General features: G+C 38.1%; 1 protein-coding gene and 1 long non-coding RNA gene across 2 annotated transcripts in view; both read right to left on the bottom strand.

The window, feature by feature from the left end:
* INPP4B (inositol polyphosphate-4-phosphatase type II B) overlaps positions 1-16,561 on the bottom strand; it is a 917,092-nt gene that overhangs the window by 597,938 nt on the left and 302,593 nt on the right.
* On the bottom strand, positions 11,645-15,697 carry LOC144455253 (uncharacterized). Its single transcript, XR_013483972.1, has 2 exons — positions 15,542-15,697; positions 11,645-12,163 (listed from the first exon to the last, which is right to left on the bottom strand). It is a non-coding gene; the product is annotated as an uncharacterized LOC144455253 (long non-coding RNA).

The following is a 16,561-nucleotide window of genomic DNA, read 5'->3' as shown; positions in this document are numbered from 1 at the left end:
TGTCATATAGTCCCAAGTTAACTCCAGAGAAAGGCAAAATAGGTTCCTACTTCCTTTACTAGTCTATTTTCATACCTCTGTGGTACATTATTATCTCCCTACTCAAAATTCTCATCAATTCCCTACTGCCTATCAAGTAAATTTCAAATTCTTTTCCCTAACATTCAAGGCCTTCTAAAATCTGCTGCCTCAAGCTACCCCCATAATTCCCTACTCTCTCCCACCCCCAGTCCCTTTACAGCCTATCTCAGGACTCCCAAGCACTTCAGGTAACTCAGATCACGCCCCAATCCCAGAACACACTCTGGGCTTGGGATATTGCCTCTGCTTAGGATGCCCTCTTTCTATTTTTTCATCTTAATATTACAATTTTCCTTTAAAATACAACTCAGATATCAAATCTGCAGCCAGGTGGCACAATGGATGAAGTGCTGGTCATGGCATCAGGAAGACTCCATCTTTCTGAGTTCAAATCTTGCCTCAAACACTTACTAGCTGTGTGACCACCTCTCCTAGGCAAGTCACTTAACCCTATTTACCTTAGTTTCTTTATCTGTCAAATGAACTGGAAAAGGAAATGGCAAACCACTTCAGTATGTTTGCTAAGAAACCCCCAAATAGGAGTCACAAAGAGTTGGACACGACTGAAAAAAACAACTGAATGACAACATAAAATACTGCATGAAGACTTTCCTTATTGCCCCCATCAGTAACTCTGATCTCACAAAGATTTGTTTTGTACCCCTCTAATTCTTTTGTTTATTCTTTAATGTAGATTACAATGATATATGTGCCTGGCTTTTTGAGTAGACTATGAAGGCCAGAAGCTCCATGAAGGCAAGGTGTATTTATGCTTATGTGTACATATTCACATATAAATTTCTATGTGGGTATACATAAGTATATATTAAATGCAAGGTTTGTGCTTTTATCAAGGTGGGGAACTATGCAGGTGTAAATAACTGTTTCTGCCCTAATAGCTAAGTCCTAGAAACTTTCATGACACACACAGGGTTTGAGTGGCTTGCCCAGGAACCTTGAATTATGCTTCTGGGAGAAAGAAAGGCATAATCCTGTTGCATTGTCTACAATTAAGTTCTGAGGACTCAGCAATGAGCAGTAGTGTACAGTTATTCTCTCTCTCTCTCTCTCTCTCTCTCTCTCTCTCTCTCTCTCTCTCTCTCTCTCTCTCTCTCTCTCACAAACACACACACACACACACCCAAAGCTCTGACTGGCCAAGGACTGAAACCAGAAATGTTTATCCATCTGATTTACAAAGAGCTGTCCTGCTGATAAGCAAGGATTGGTATTTTTTGATCCCTCATCATATCTCTTGACATAATATTCAAGAATATGTTCTTAACCTTTACTTTAACATAATTCCCTTTGGCAACCTGGTGAAGCCTATGGACCCCTTCTCAGAATAATGGCTCTGAATGCCTAAAATAAAATACACGGGATTACAAAGGAAATCAATTGCACTGAAATAGTTTATACATCTGTATGTTTATATATATATATATATATATATACACACACACATAAACATATACACGTATACGCACATATGCATATGTATGTACATGTGTATATGTATATGCATATATGCACACCTGCCAATGTCTTGTATATATACATATATGCATACATACATGTTGTGTATGTATATGTATAAACATACACAAGTTCATAGACCCTAGGCTAAGAACTCTTACATTAGAGTAGTCATAGTAGAACAAGAGGACCAAATATCCCGTATAGTTGCATGGAAACTACAATCTAAATTAAAAAGATTCATGTAAATAAAAGGTTTTCCATGTTACTTTCAAAAATATGCCGTAAATTGCTGTTCTGTTAGCTGCATCACCAAACTCCTCAAGACTTAAAGTCTGCAGTTGTTTATGAGCTGTGCCCCCCCCCAATAATCAGATCCCCCACAGTTACCACCCTGGTCCAAATGTATGCACATGCCTAGAACAGCAAGAGCCTTGGAGCTGCAGCAGAACTTCCAGCAGCTGTTGGAGACTTACTCATGTGAGGCAGTCAGCTGTTTATGCAGCAATGGAGGCTCCCCCCTCAAAACACTTCTTAATCCTGATTGCGTTGAGATGTCATTGTAAATCCAAAAAGACATCTGCCTCACAGCTAGCTGATCAGATCTAAGCTTTCATTTTGGTGTAAAATGATGTGAGTCTGCAATCTGTGTTTGGCTTCACCTGTTTTTCTTCAGGAAATAATGACCACATTAGCATTATAAATTGGAAAAGCATTTGCATAAAGCAACATGAGAGAGCTAACTTAACAATTATGTAGTTTTGTTATGTTACAGGGAACAAGGCTTTAATCAAAACATTTTCTTAAAAATGAAAACAACAACAAATAAATGCAATAGATGATCAAATGCACTGACCAAGTAAGATCCAGACTCCAGAGTTTTTCTCAGCTTAGGTGAAGAGGGCATAACAAAATCATCGAAGATATTTGATTGGAAAAGGAGGTGGGCCATTCATATAGTGAGAGTGAGAAGTAACAGATGGATAGCACATGAGTCACACAGAACTTTCTAAGAATCAAAGAAAGGTCTCCAGTGCCTTGGGAAGACTTATAGAGCAATTATAGAAAGATATGGACAAGAATCATACCAGAGGTGCAGCTAGGTGGCACAGTGAATAGAGTTCTGGCCTTGGAGTCAGGAGACCAGAGTTCAGATCCAGCCTTAGACACTTAACACTTATAACTGTGTTACTCTGGGCAAGTCACTTAACCCTGATCACCTCTCTAAAAAGCAAAACAAAAACAATCATACCAGATAAGAAGGTATAGATGTGTTGACATTTACCCTAGTGGAAGTTCTATCCACATTGAAGGATGTGAAGTGATTAAAAGGTTGAGCAGTAGATGGGAAAAGCACAATCCTGTTCTTTAGAATTGTGTGTCTAACTTAGTGGGAATTGTACACATACCATTCCAGGATTTGAAAGCTATTGAAATGCTGTCAATTATGTATTCTAGATAACTATCTTCTCATAAGCAAGACTGCCATTGAGGGCAAAAGCAGGGAAGAGGGATCATTTTCAGTTTCCATTGTTAAGGTACTTAGGAAATATAGAAATATAAGAATGTAAAAAACGATACACTTGAAGAATGCCAGGGTCCATGTAGGCCAATGTGTTGTGCCTAGTAATGGCATTAACAAATATTTTTTTGTCAGAGTGAAGTAATTTTCCTCTCTGCTATTGTCTTTAGAAAAAAAGAGTATAAATCCCTCTTTCCCCTAATTTGTGATGATAGTCACAGTTAATGACAAAGTTTTGTCAACTGAGGAAGGGTGGCCACTGTCTCATCTCAAATATGTTACCAATATCAATCAGTCTTTAAAGAGAGCTTTGATTTGAGAAAGAAGGGTTCTCTCTGCACACAGAGTAATTGGCTCAATCATCTGAAAAAAGTGAGGCAGAATAGATTTCACGTCAGGGGACTCTGGTTCAGCTATGAGACCTACCACTGATTATCTACCTCTTTGACTTTGGACACATCACTTCAACTCTGTGTGCCTCTGTTTCATCTGTAAAATGAAGAGCTTGGACTCCCTGAACTCTGAGGCACCTTCTAGTTCTTTATCTGTGAGCCTTTCATCGTAAGCTTCATCCCTATTTTTATAGAGATTTACACTTGTGTGCATTGTCTCCCCATAAAGAATGTAAGCTCTTTGAGGGCAATACATTTTTCTTTATATTCCCAGCACTGAGTTTGGTAACTGGCACATTGAAGGCACTTCATAGATGCTTGCTGAATGATTGAATGAATCTCACACCAAAATACCCTGGTCATGACATTCCTATATGTATGGTCTTAACCAACTAAAAGGGAAGCTCCTGGGGTAGCTAGATGGTGTAGTGGATAAAGCTCCGGCCTTGGAGTCAAGAGGACCTGAGTTCAAATCTGGCTTCAGACACTTGACACTTACTAGCTGTGTGATCCTGGGCAAGTCAATTAACCTTGATCATCTCACCCAAAAAAACCAAAAAAGAATGTAATATAATGGAAGCTCCTTGGGAATAAGAATTGTTTTAGTCTTTGTATTTGCACCCTCCCAACATGTAGCACAAGGCCCAGAGCACAGTAAGCCCTTAATAAATGCCTTTCCTTCATGCGTGTACACATTCATTCATATTCATTCATTTCCTGGGTCCCTACAGCCTTCTCTTGGGATTAGTGAGGTGTCCAGGCCATGCTCAGAGCTTCCTTCCTGGCTCTCCTGACTTCCACATCTCCCTATCAGCCCCCTTTTCACCTTGGAGGCATCTCTGTCCTGAGGCCCTCTCTTCTGATATTGAAGGGTGCCTTTCCCAGAACACCATTTTGTGAGGACCCCACTACCTCAGGCCATGCTTTCTTTATCCCCAGCTCTCCTCCACGCTCTCAGGACTTCTCTGCTTTCCTACAAGGAACAGTGATCACATAAGGACACCCTTCTTTCCTTTTCTAGCTCCCTTTTATGTCTTGTCTCCCCCATTAGTCTGTCAGCACCTTTTGACTTAAGTCTACATTCTCAGGACACAGGGCAGTGCCTAGTACACAGTAAGCACTTAATAAATGCTCTATATATTTACTTATCTGCTCATCATTTCAGATGGTAAAACTGAAACAGAAGGGTTCTACAATGTATTTAAATTGGCAAAATAAATGCATGGGTCAAGCTAGAAAATGAATGTATTTATACCAACCAGTTCAGCCCTAATTTATTCAACAAGTTTGTTGGTTGTTTTTTTTTTAATAATCTAAACATTATGTTGAGTGCTCAGAATACAAAGGCAAACAGTCTCTCACTTCAAGGACCTCACAATTCACAGGGAGAAGCATTTCTATACAAAAGCAAATGCAAGATACCTCAAGGAGATTTTTAAAAAATCCATATGCACCCACTTGCAAAGAGAGAGAGAGATAAACTATACTTTTTATTTGCATGGCCAGAGAGCATGAAGCCAAGTTTAAGAATATCTTCTGCAGAAGTTTAGTGTGGAGTTTCCAGTTTTCAATGTTTATTCCTGAAAGAACTGAATTCTTTGCTACCAAGATTCTCATAATGGGAAAAGAGGAAAGGTTCTATTTCCTGAGAAGGCCATTTTGACCTAGAGAAAGAAAAAGAAGGCCTTTAATATAGAAGGAATCTGAGAAAGCTCTTCAGTCTAAATTATTTTGCTTTGTGTGAATGTAAAGGAAAAGTTCTGGAGTTTTTCTGTTGCTGTTGCTCTAACAAGGATGGGGACTTTCTCATGTAGCTTCGGGAGGATTTACAGCTGAAAAAGTAATGTGCAAAACAATAACTTCTGCCACTGGATGATGGTTATAAGGCTTCAGCACCTTCAATAAAAAGATGCTTCTGTTCAATTTCCAGTCACATCAAATTCTCATTACATGCAGCTAAAGCCCAGTTCTCTCTGAGCCAGGCTGGAGCAGAAGGAACAGCCTTATACATTCAGGTTTCCAATGAAATGCTACATTCTAACTTAGGGTCACAAAGCAAATACAAAGATATTTTCTTACTGAATACAGGCGAGAGATGGCTGAGGTTTCGAGGAGATTGGGAGAAAAGGATGTGCTATTGACTTGGGTGCCCTTGGGAAGAAGAGAGAAAGCCTGTGCCCTTTTGTAAATGTCAGTGGACCGTTCTCAAACACCATGGACTTCTCTAATATCTTTTGGTGGCCCTAAAAAGATGACCAAGAGAAGGATTCTGAATTAGTATGAAGAAAATCCAGAGAAGCAATCAGGTGGATGGAAAGGAATGGGGGATAGGAAGATAGGAGGGGATTGAACAACTAGGAGATCCTTCATGCACAAAACCCCTAAAAAACCATTTTATAATTCCACTTCCATTCTTTCCTCTCATGTTAATTCCAACCATTAGAGAATGTTACACACCTTTCTGCAGTCTGATGTGAGCATGAGATTAAGTGCCAACCTTGTTAAAAGTTCCTTAACCAGACAAGGGAAATCAGGGAAGGGAAAATGTATGCACCACTAATGAATGCTCTGGTTCAAAACATCAAGATCTGTATTACAGCATCACCAGCCTTAAGGGCAAACAGGACAGTAGACAGCTCAGCACCGACCAATGACACTGACTTTTACCTTTAATGAGGGCTTATTTTCATAATCAGAAGTCTTCTAAAGTGAAACAAGGAGACATGTTTTCAAAGAGAAAACTATTGCTGATCTTATCATAATCAGAGGTAGAGTTTGAACCCATATTGGCTGACTCCCAAGCTACTTCTTTTATGTGTGTATAAATATATAATATATATAATGCTTATATATGTGTATGTACACATACATACATATGTATATAGACATACACACAGAGTAGAAAGGAACTTTTTCCCCCAAAGAGAAAACTAAAAATCAAAGGCAATATATGGAGTTATTCAACAAACTTGTTGAGTGAATGAAGTCTACTTTGTGGACCCTTCATACTAGGAATATGGATGAAAAATGATTTATGTCTTCAAAGGTTTAGATTAGGGGTGGGGAACCAGAAGCCTCAAGTCACATGTGGCCTTCTAGGTCCTTGGGTGTGGCCTTTTGATTAAGTCCAAGTTTTACAGGACAAATCCTTAAAGGGATTTATTCTATGAAGTTTGGATTCAGTCAAAAGGCCTCACTTGAGGACCTAGAGGGCTACATGTGACCTTGAAGCTAAGAACTGCTCACCCCTGTTTTAGATTCTACTAGAAAATATGGCATACAGACATATAACTAAGTGCAAGATCATTTGAGGAGTATTAATCACTAGGAGGATCAATGAGGACTTCCCCTTGAGGCAGAAGGGTAGTGAGCTTTAAACTGGAAACTCTGGCCACTCACACTTTATGCTCTTAGGGCCTGTGACAAGCTCCGTCTTGGATGTGCTTAAAGAACAGTGTATTGGCTATGTCATTAAAGACTGCTGGTCAAATCCAGATGACTAATAATCAGTAGAGTTAACATATAAATCACTTTGCAAGCTCTAAAGCTCTACGTAAATGCTGGTAAAAATGGTGGTGGTGATGATGATGATGATGATGATGATGATGATGATGATGATGATGATCAAATGAACCATATGTTCGCCTCTTCTCTTCTTGAGGCAGAGCTAAAACATAGACCAGAATATGTTTTTGGGAGAAGAAAGAGGACATAAAATTAAAGGAGAAGCAGCAACATTTGATAATAGAATGTATTGAGAGAACCTGGGCTGATTTGTACAGAGGAAGCTAATTAATTAGAGGTCTCTCTTTGTTTCTATCACTCATTCGTTCAAGCCCCAATTATTAGATCTCTATTATGTGGCTCTTTCTGGGGTGCTGGAAAAGACAGAATAGGGGTAAGGAAAAGAACTGGACCCATGGTTTCACTGATATGAGAAATTCTAAGATGAAGAAAATTCTCTACCAAAGCATATTGGCACCTTTGCTACCACTTATACTCTTAGAGAGTTTTCCGAGTCACTTAGATGTTAAGTGGTTTGTCCAAGGTCATACAGTTAACACATATCAAAAGGAGTTCTTGAATCTAGGTCTGGGAAACATATAACAATTATAATAAATGGAGCTTCTCCCTCATGAAGTTTATAATCAAGAAGACCTAGGACAAGTACACAAATAACATAAAAAAGAGAACTCAAGTATGTCATAACTGCCTTTTATTCCATCTCTCTGCCCCTCCCCTAATCCATCCTTTCTACAGATACCAAATCAATATTCCTAAAGCACAGGTGTGATCATGTCACTCTACTGCTTAGGAAACTTAAAATGATTCTTCTTGTCTCCAGGGTAAAATATGAACTCCTCCTTTTGGCTATTAAAACCTTATTACTCCCTGTTGCACTCTCAGCATTCCAGTCATACTAGGCTACTTGTTCTTTCTCACACATGAAATTCCATCTCCCATCTCCACACCTTTATATATGCTGTGCTCTATGACAAGAATTCTCTGCCTTTCCACCTCTGCCTCTTAGAAACCCTAACTCTCTTTGAGATTTGGCTCAAGTATCACATGCTATAAGAGGCCACTCCTGATCCCCCCAACATACTTTTTATTGCTCCTCACCCATGGTCAGAACTTGGTATTTGATATGCCTATACTTTGAGTGGAGAGATAGCCTTGTGTTTTTGATAGAGAGCCAGCCTCAAAATTATGAAGAGAGGGTTTATGTCCCGCCTTTGACACATACTGGCTATGTGACTATGGGCAAGTCTCAATGCTTCTAGGTAATTCTAGGACTATAGGAGTTGCCATATGTGCCAACCTAAGTTCTCAGAGGTATTTTCCTCCACAAGAGTTTCTGACACCAGTGAAATCACAGGTCTAGTAAAAACAAAAACGAAAGAAAGGGAGTAATGTATGATGGAGAAAAAAAAGTAATTTCTCGTTAAACTAGAAAAATAGTTTGGAGCCAGGTTGTAAAGAGCTTTAAAAACCGGAGGAGATTATATTTTATCATGGAGACAGTAGGAAGTCACTACAGTTTATTGAATAGAATAGTGATGCAGTCAGACGTGTACTTAAAACTATTTTGGCATCTATGTAGAAGAGAGATTGGAGTATGGAGTGAATTAGGAGGTCACGGCAATAGTCCAGGCTGGAGGTGAAGGCTTGAATTAAAGTAGGAGCTCTGTGAAAGAAGCAGTCAAAAGCTAAAGATGTTGTGGAGGTCAAAACACCAAGATCTGTCAAGAGATTAGATAGGTAAGGTCAGAGTATCCATAATGAGGAATCCACAATAATGCCAAGGTTATGAAACCCACAGGGGATCAGAAGAACAGTGGATAACATCAATAAAAATGGGGAAGATTCCAGGTGGGTTCAGTTTGGGGGAAAATAAAATAATTTCTGTTTTGGACATGACGGGTTTGAGTTTGTTCTGTGAAACCCAGTTTGAAATATTTAATGTGTAATTGTTGATGTAGGACTAGAGTTTAGGAGGGAAACTGGGGCTGGATATATACATACATACATACATACATACATACATACATACATACATATATATATATATATATATGGTACGTGTTATTTATCTCTGTGTATGTGTGTGCATATATATCTATATATATATGTGTGTGTATATATATACACACACACACACACACACACACACACATATATATATATATCATATATATATGATATTCATGGAGATGATAATTAAACCCAGAGAAACTGACAAAGTCATTGAAAGAGAGTACAGAGAGGCAAAAAAGGAAGGCTTAATGAACATGGCAATGCAGAAGTTTATATAGAGATTGTTTTCAATTGGAAAAGGGTGAGGGAAAGTTTTATATTTTACAGATGTTTCACATATTATAAAGCCATCATATGCTACATTCATTGGTAAGATAGCAACCCTTCTTCGGAGCCCCAGCTTTAAAACTTTAAGGATTCATGCCTCAATTGTCATGAAGATCACAATGTCTCTAAATGAATGCTTCATGAGCTTTCATGGCCCAAAAGCCTCCAAACAACTCATTGTCTAATGGTCAGCCCTTTTGGCAATGGGCCTCTCTAATCTTAGAGGGGCTGGTCCTCTAAGGACAAATAGTAGGTGAAACTTTCAACCTCTCTGGTTTCGTAAGCCCTGCTGGAGCTTGCTTTCAACTGGATTACAGGATGAGAGATAATAGAATAGGAAGTGATGTTAGTCACCATTTGTCCAATCCCTGTCATTTGACAGAGGAGAAAACCTTAGCCCAGAGAGTTGAAGACTTGTCCATTTTCAGAAATCCATCAGTATAATAGTTTCACAGAGAGTAGATAGCACAGTCAGAATTTGAACTCAGGTCCCATGAAACCATCACTTTCCTATGTTCCATACCTGACATAGACTTTTAGAACCCAGCTTTACATCTATACTTTCCATCCTACTACCCCACTCTTCATTTCCAACTTGCCCAGTAAAGTAGTACTTAAGTCTGTGAAAGTATTGGCAAAGGACAGGCCCTTTCTATGTAAAACTATCAAATTATAATACTTACAAGCCAGATGTTTTAATATTATTTTTTATTGAAGCAGTGACAAAGTGTAATAAAAAAAAAGAAAATTTCTATTTAAATATTTTAGTTGATAACAGAAGGGCAAACATAACCCTAATTAATTAGTCGATGTTTTTGTTGTGGACATTAGCCTAAGGGAAGCCTTTAATAATGTCATTGACACAGAGGAAGGCTCAGAGTTTGATACAGCTTGAAATAGGCCTACTTTCGAAATGTGATTTAGCATTTACTGCTTCTAATTTGTGTGTAAAGGAAGATAAAAATGAATGTAGATGATAACTTTTGTTTCTGTTTACTCCCAGGAAATCTCATCCTGGCCAGTCAAAGAGCATAATCAAATTTTTTTTACCAAATTCTTTCTGTGAAACATGGCACGTGTTTGGAAAAACTACCGCTCATTTGAAAATAACAAAGAGGGGGCAGTTTTAAGATTTTCCATGTGGTGAAGGTGATCATTCATTCAACAAATACTTATCAAGTGCACTATTATTTGAAGTGTTCTCTGCTCCTGTCCCTCCCACCCCCTCTTATTTCTCTTTCCCTCAAGCTGGGGAGAAGGAAAGTACAGCAGCTGACATTCCCTGAGTATCTTCCCTTATGAAGATAACCGTCAGGAAGTGATATAATACGTGAGTGATGCTTATCCCCAGGAGGATCCCAAAGGGATGCCTTGTCACAGAGGACATGCTGGCCTAAGGGATAGTTCTCTCAGCTGCCAGTCATTTTGCTGCAACAACAAAAGAAAAACTCCTAGGCTAATGACAGAAGAGGCCAGTGGTTGGAAGATTTGAGCCAGATACAGGAACTCCAGGGAACAGTAAAGGACAGAGAGGCTTGCCTCCATAGGAAGGGGCCAATCAAGCCCTAAGTAGCAGCTTTTGCTTGCAAATGATGTTCTCTGCACCGCAGATCCACAGAGGGTTAACCACGAGAGCAAACTGACAGAGCCAAGAACTTTGGTTTCCTCAGACAAGTTCAGCTGCTTGAATGTGTGCATTTTATATGTTATAATAAATCAAACGCAGGCAGCTCTACGTGAGCAACATTGGCTCAAAGAGGCATAATTTAATCTTTATTAGATTTTTGAGAACTAAAACCACTTTTCTCTTTTTCCCCTCAAAGCACATTTTTAAGAGCAATAAGAAACCGAAGCCTTGGGTTTAAAGTCTTTGTAATGAATTGGCTGCACTGTTGAACAAAAACTAATTATTTTTCATCAGACACACTATCCTCTATCTATGCACACCTCTTCTCTGTATGCAGCTGTGTCAGGCTGTCTACAAAGACTGAAGGTATCCTTCAAGACCCTTCCCTTCCCCTCTGCCCCACAGGCAAAGAAACAATGATTTTAGATATGAGAAACCTGCCCCACTGCTCAGCCCCATCAGAGATGGTAGGTAAAGGGAGACAGGCCTACCAGGCAGAAAAAAAGGTGGCTGTACGTTAGGGGAATGAGTGCGGGCTTCTTTCACATTCTTTCTGAATTCTTACCTACCCCCAGCCACATGGAGTTTTGTTCTGGAGGGAGAAGAAGGAGATCGAATAGGTCTGCATATGAAGTAGAGTAGAACTCCCATAGGACCATAGAGCTGGAAAAGATCATAGAATCATTCTGCCAACAAGCATTTATTAAACACCTTTATATGCCAGGCCCTGAGATAAGTATTCTGTATACAAAGAAAGGTGAAAATATAGTGCCTGCCCTGAAGGAACTCACATTCCAGTGGAAAAGACAACATGTAATGTAGACAGCTGTGTCAAATTTATAAAAATAAGAGCCATCCCCAATTGATAAATGATTAAAAGATACAGTTTTCAGATGAATTAATCAAAGCTATTGTCAACCATTACCGAGTTCATTCTTAGAAAGACAGATATACATGTTACAAAACACAATACATAACAGCATGGATTTCTTATTAAAAGATTCATAATGTGGTACAACAGAAGATATATGAGAAAACACCTTGACTCAACTTCTTTGCAGAGTTGAAGGGTCCATGTGTGTGTAACATTGCACATATTTTCAGATATTTTCAATGTACTCATTGGTTTTACTGGCTTTTTTCTCTTCCTCCTCTTTTCTTTCTTTAATCTTTTTTTTTTTGGTAATAAAGAATGGCTCTCTGGAAAGGACAGAGGAAGAGATACAGGGGGAAGTTTAGGCAAAGAGATCAATATTTTTAAAAAAGATAAAGTAGCATAAGAGATGGTTATGTTCTAAGATTTTATAACAAGAGATCACATTTTCCACAAATTAAAGATGAGTGTCCGAAAAATGTAAATGTGTAAAATCACAAATATGGTCCAAACATGGATTGTATAGTTGTGATAAAAAAAATATAAATCATATTGGAGTCACTTTTGGGGGGAAAAAATTAAACACCATAAGATGTACATAAACATTTCTTTGTCTCTTTTTCACAATGAATTAACTTTCCTTTGCATTTTGATTGTTTGGACTCTCACCTCCCCATTGGATTATAAATTTCTAGAGAAAAAAAAAAGACAACATGTAAATAACTATGTACATGCAAGATATATAAAGAATAGAGGGGGTAGAATCTCAGAGAAGGTACTGGGTCAGGGAGGGAAACCAGGAAAGATTCCCTACATTAGGTGAAACCTAAGTTTTGTCGTGAAGGAAGCAAGGGAAGCTAAGAGGCCAAAGTAAGGAGGAAGTGAAGAGGAAAACCAGTATTCCAGGCATGGGGGATAGCCAGGGAAAGGTTAAGAAATGGAGTGTTATGAACAAGTAAATAGGTGAGTGCAGGGGGATCATGGAGGATGTGTAGGGGTGTATATTATAAGAAGAACAGAAATGTAGAAGTCAGGTTGTAGAGGGGCTTTAAATGCCAAAAAGAGGACTTTGTATTTTAACATGGAAAAATAGTGACCCCCCAGGGGTCTATTTATTTATTTATTATTTAATTATTTAATTTTAGTTTGATTTTATTATATTATTTAATTAAGTAGAGAGGTAGCAGTCAGACTTATGCTTTTAGAAAAATCAGTTTGTCAAGCTTAGCAGAGGATGGATTGGGGTGGGGAAGGACTTAAGGAAGGAAAATCAGTAAGAAGTCCAGAAAGTTATTGCAATAGTCCAGGAGAGAGAGGTAATGAGTGTCTGATATAGGGTAATAGTTGCATGAGTGGAGAGAAGGGAATGTAGAGGAGAGCATATATAAAGATAGAAGCTAAGATTTAACAACATATTGCATGTATGGGGGTGAGGGTGAGTGGGAAGTCGGGAGTAACACCAAGGTTGTAAACCCGATTGACTAGGAAAATGGTAGTAACTTTAATAGTGATAGGAAAAGTTAGAAAAAGTTGGGAAAAGGGAAGGGTTTTGCAGGGGTAAAGACGGTTAAGTTCTCTTTTGGACACGTTAAGTTTGAAATGCTTTTGGATCATCCAGTTTTATATGTCCAGAAGACAGTAGGTGATGCAAGCCTGGAGCACAGCTGAAAGCCCAGGACAAAGATCTAGAAATCACAAGCACAGAGATGAAAAATGAATCTATAAGAGCTGATGAGATTACCAACAAGATAGTATAAAGAGAGAAGGGGGGCAAGGCAGAGCTTTGGGGACACCAAAGATAGTCAGTGTGTAATTGAAAGAAAACCCAAGGGCCATTTCATTTAGGCCCCTCACTTTATAAAGAAACGAAAGCCCATAAAGTTGAAGCAATTTACCTGTGGTCATGAAGCTAAGTATCATAGATAAAAAGTCATGGAATTGGGATCTAAATGCTAGTCTTATTCTAAATGCAGCATTCTTCCCACTATACCTGGTTATCATTACAATTTATCCATTTACAATGAAAAACTAAAAAATAGCATTTGGAATTAGTAACTTACATTTCATTAGCTCATCTTGTGTCTCTGATTTCAGATCACCACTAAATACTCCAAAAAATCACTACAAATACTCCGACACAGACACAAACGTGTATTTGTGTGTGAAATAAATCAGAAGACCATTGATCAAAAGCAGGCAGGATCTCAGAGATCATCCTTTAATGGATAAGGAAACTGAGGCTCCAAAATGTTCAATGGATTTAACTAAAGTGATATCATTAAAAACTCTCCAAAACAGAACTGAAGCCAAGTCCTCTGATTCTCAAGACAAGAATTATTTTTTTCATACACTGGGTACCCTCTTCAAATCAATAAGTTCGTACAGCAGGAGCCATGAGGGTAGGCAAACTGCAAATCCTTTCGAATGTGCCAAATGTAAATCAGATAAGGATAAACACGAGCTTGGTATGATTTCTTCATCCTGGGCTTTACTTCTGGCCTCATGAATCAGGATGCCCAGAGTGAAAAGAGCACTGGTTCTTGAATCAAAGGACCTGGCTCTTGTAATGTTTAATACCTGCATAAACTTGGGCAAGTCAGTTGACATCCCTTGACTTCTTTTTAACCACTTTTAAAATTAAAGGGTCATAGGTCTGGATCTATGATCCAGACTACACTTTCCCTGAGCTCTCAAAGCAAAACAATTCTCCCAGTTTCTAAATTCTTCTCCAACCTTTCTCAAGTCTCTCCCCACTCCAGTCCATCCTCCTGTCTCTTTTTTGATCACAACTGACTATTTTCTCATGGTCTTACAAATAAATAGCAAAACATTCTCTCATGCAAATGCAATAAATTTGATTCAACTAAACAAGCATTTTTATTAAGTACCTACTATGTAGTAGAGGCTGAACAAAGACAAAGGGGGAAACGGTCCCTGCCCTGAAGGAGCTGACATTTTAATAAAAATATATACATCTAGAATATATAATATAGATTATATTATATAGATAATACAATCTGTATTATATATTCTAGACATATATTTTATATGTGTAATATAATAAGAATATATAAAATACATGTCTAGAATATAGAATATATAAATACATATGTCTAGAATATATAATATATTTTATATATGTAATATATTTATATTGTACCAATATTACTATTATAATATTATATTTATATTACTATTTTTATATGTAATACAATATGAATATATAAAATGTATATGTCTAGAATAGATAATATATGATATTTATATAATATATATAACTGTATATGTCTAGAATATATATTATATTATATTATATATAAAATATATGTCTATAAATTTATATTTATAAACTTTATTTATATAAAATTATATTTAAAATAGACCTCGTCATTTTTTGCCGAGAAGTTCAGAGTCTATTTGTCCTGAAACTTACAAGTTTTTCACAAATTTGTTTTTTCTCTGTTCTCAACATTTGAATGGTTTGTAACGAGTGCTATAACAAAGAAGTTCCAGTGTCTCAGTTGTGCCGAGACTGGAAAGATAAACATGAGCGCCATTTTTCATTAAAGTTACATCCTCTCTCTGCAGGCTTTCTTGAGCTCCTGACTTTCTTTCACTTAGATTTTTTTTTCAATTTATGTTAAGAACTAGTTCATTGCTATTAGAGGGAACAGTAAAATTAGAGGCAGAAAGAGCAGTCTCACCTCACAAAACAGGTTGTTTTCACCATGACTGAACAGTAATTATTTCAAAGCAATATTTGCAAGTTAATTCCCAGTTCTAGCCTCCCCTCAGAGGAGACAGTGCAGCAAAGAGATTTCAAAAGCGCAGATCTGAACTTTCAGTCCTTCTGGGATATCTTAAAAGTCCAAAGTACACAGAGAACCTACACCCAACAATTGGCCCGTTTACAGCAAACATGACCCTCCTTCTTGGCTCCTCAGTCTCATCTCCCCTCCCTACTTTCCTTCCCTCCTTCTCCACCCCTCCTCCCTTCTCCTTCCTTCTCCTCCTGTCCTCCCTCCTCCCTCCATGTGTCTGTCTGTCTCTCCCCTTCCCTCCCTCTCCCACTTCCCTTTCTGTCACACACACACACACACACACACACACACACACACACACACACACACACCCTTTCTTCTGAAAAGTAAACAGCAACCTCAAAGCAATAGCCAAATGACATGTAGTAAAGAAATTTGCTGCCACTATTTCTCTGCCTAGGTTGCCATTCTCCTTCCGTTAAGAGCCTGACAAGCTACTAATTTTTCAGTCTAAAACAGCCACAATCAGGAGAAAAGTATAAGTAAACACCGTGCTATTTTCAAGTCTTGCCAATATTAGAAAGGTTAGTTTCACAGGCAGGGGCTTTGTCATAATTTAACTTCTAGAAGTAGATGCAGTAAACGAATAATCCTTAGATAAGTCACTTCAACAGCCTTGGCCTCAGTTTCCACATCTGTAACATGAGGTTGAATTCAATGGCCTCTGAGGATCCTTCTACTTCTAGCTCTATGATACTATAATCCTACTAGGTAATAGGGGAGATATTTAACCACTCTAAAGATGTTCTTTTTTGATCACAAAGACTTCAAAGCACACGTCTGTAGTACCTAGAATCCCCAAAGAATTGTATCTTAGTTACAAAAGGTCACCAACAGAAATCTTGGTACTGCTCTGGAGGTGCCAATGTAATAGCTCAGGGAAGCATTTTTGCAGACCTATGG

The sequence above is a fragment of the Phascolarctos cinereus genome, unplaced genomic scaffold, assembly GCF_003287225.1.
Source record: "Phascolarctos cinereus isolate Bilbo 61053 unplaced genomic scaffold, phaCin_HiC Scaffold_9;HRSCAF=440, whole genome shotgun sequence".
NCBI lineage: Eukaryota > Metazoa > Chordata > Mammalia > Diprotodontia > Phascolarctidae > Phascolarctos > Phascolarctos cinereus.
This window is presented reverse-complemented; position numbering and strand designations above follow the sequence as displayed.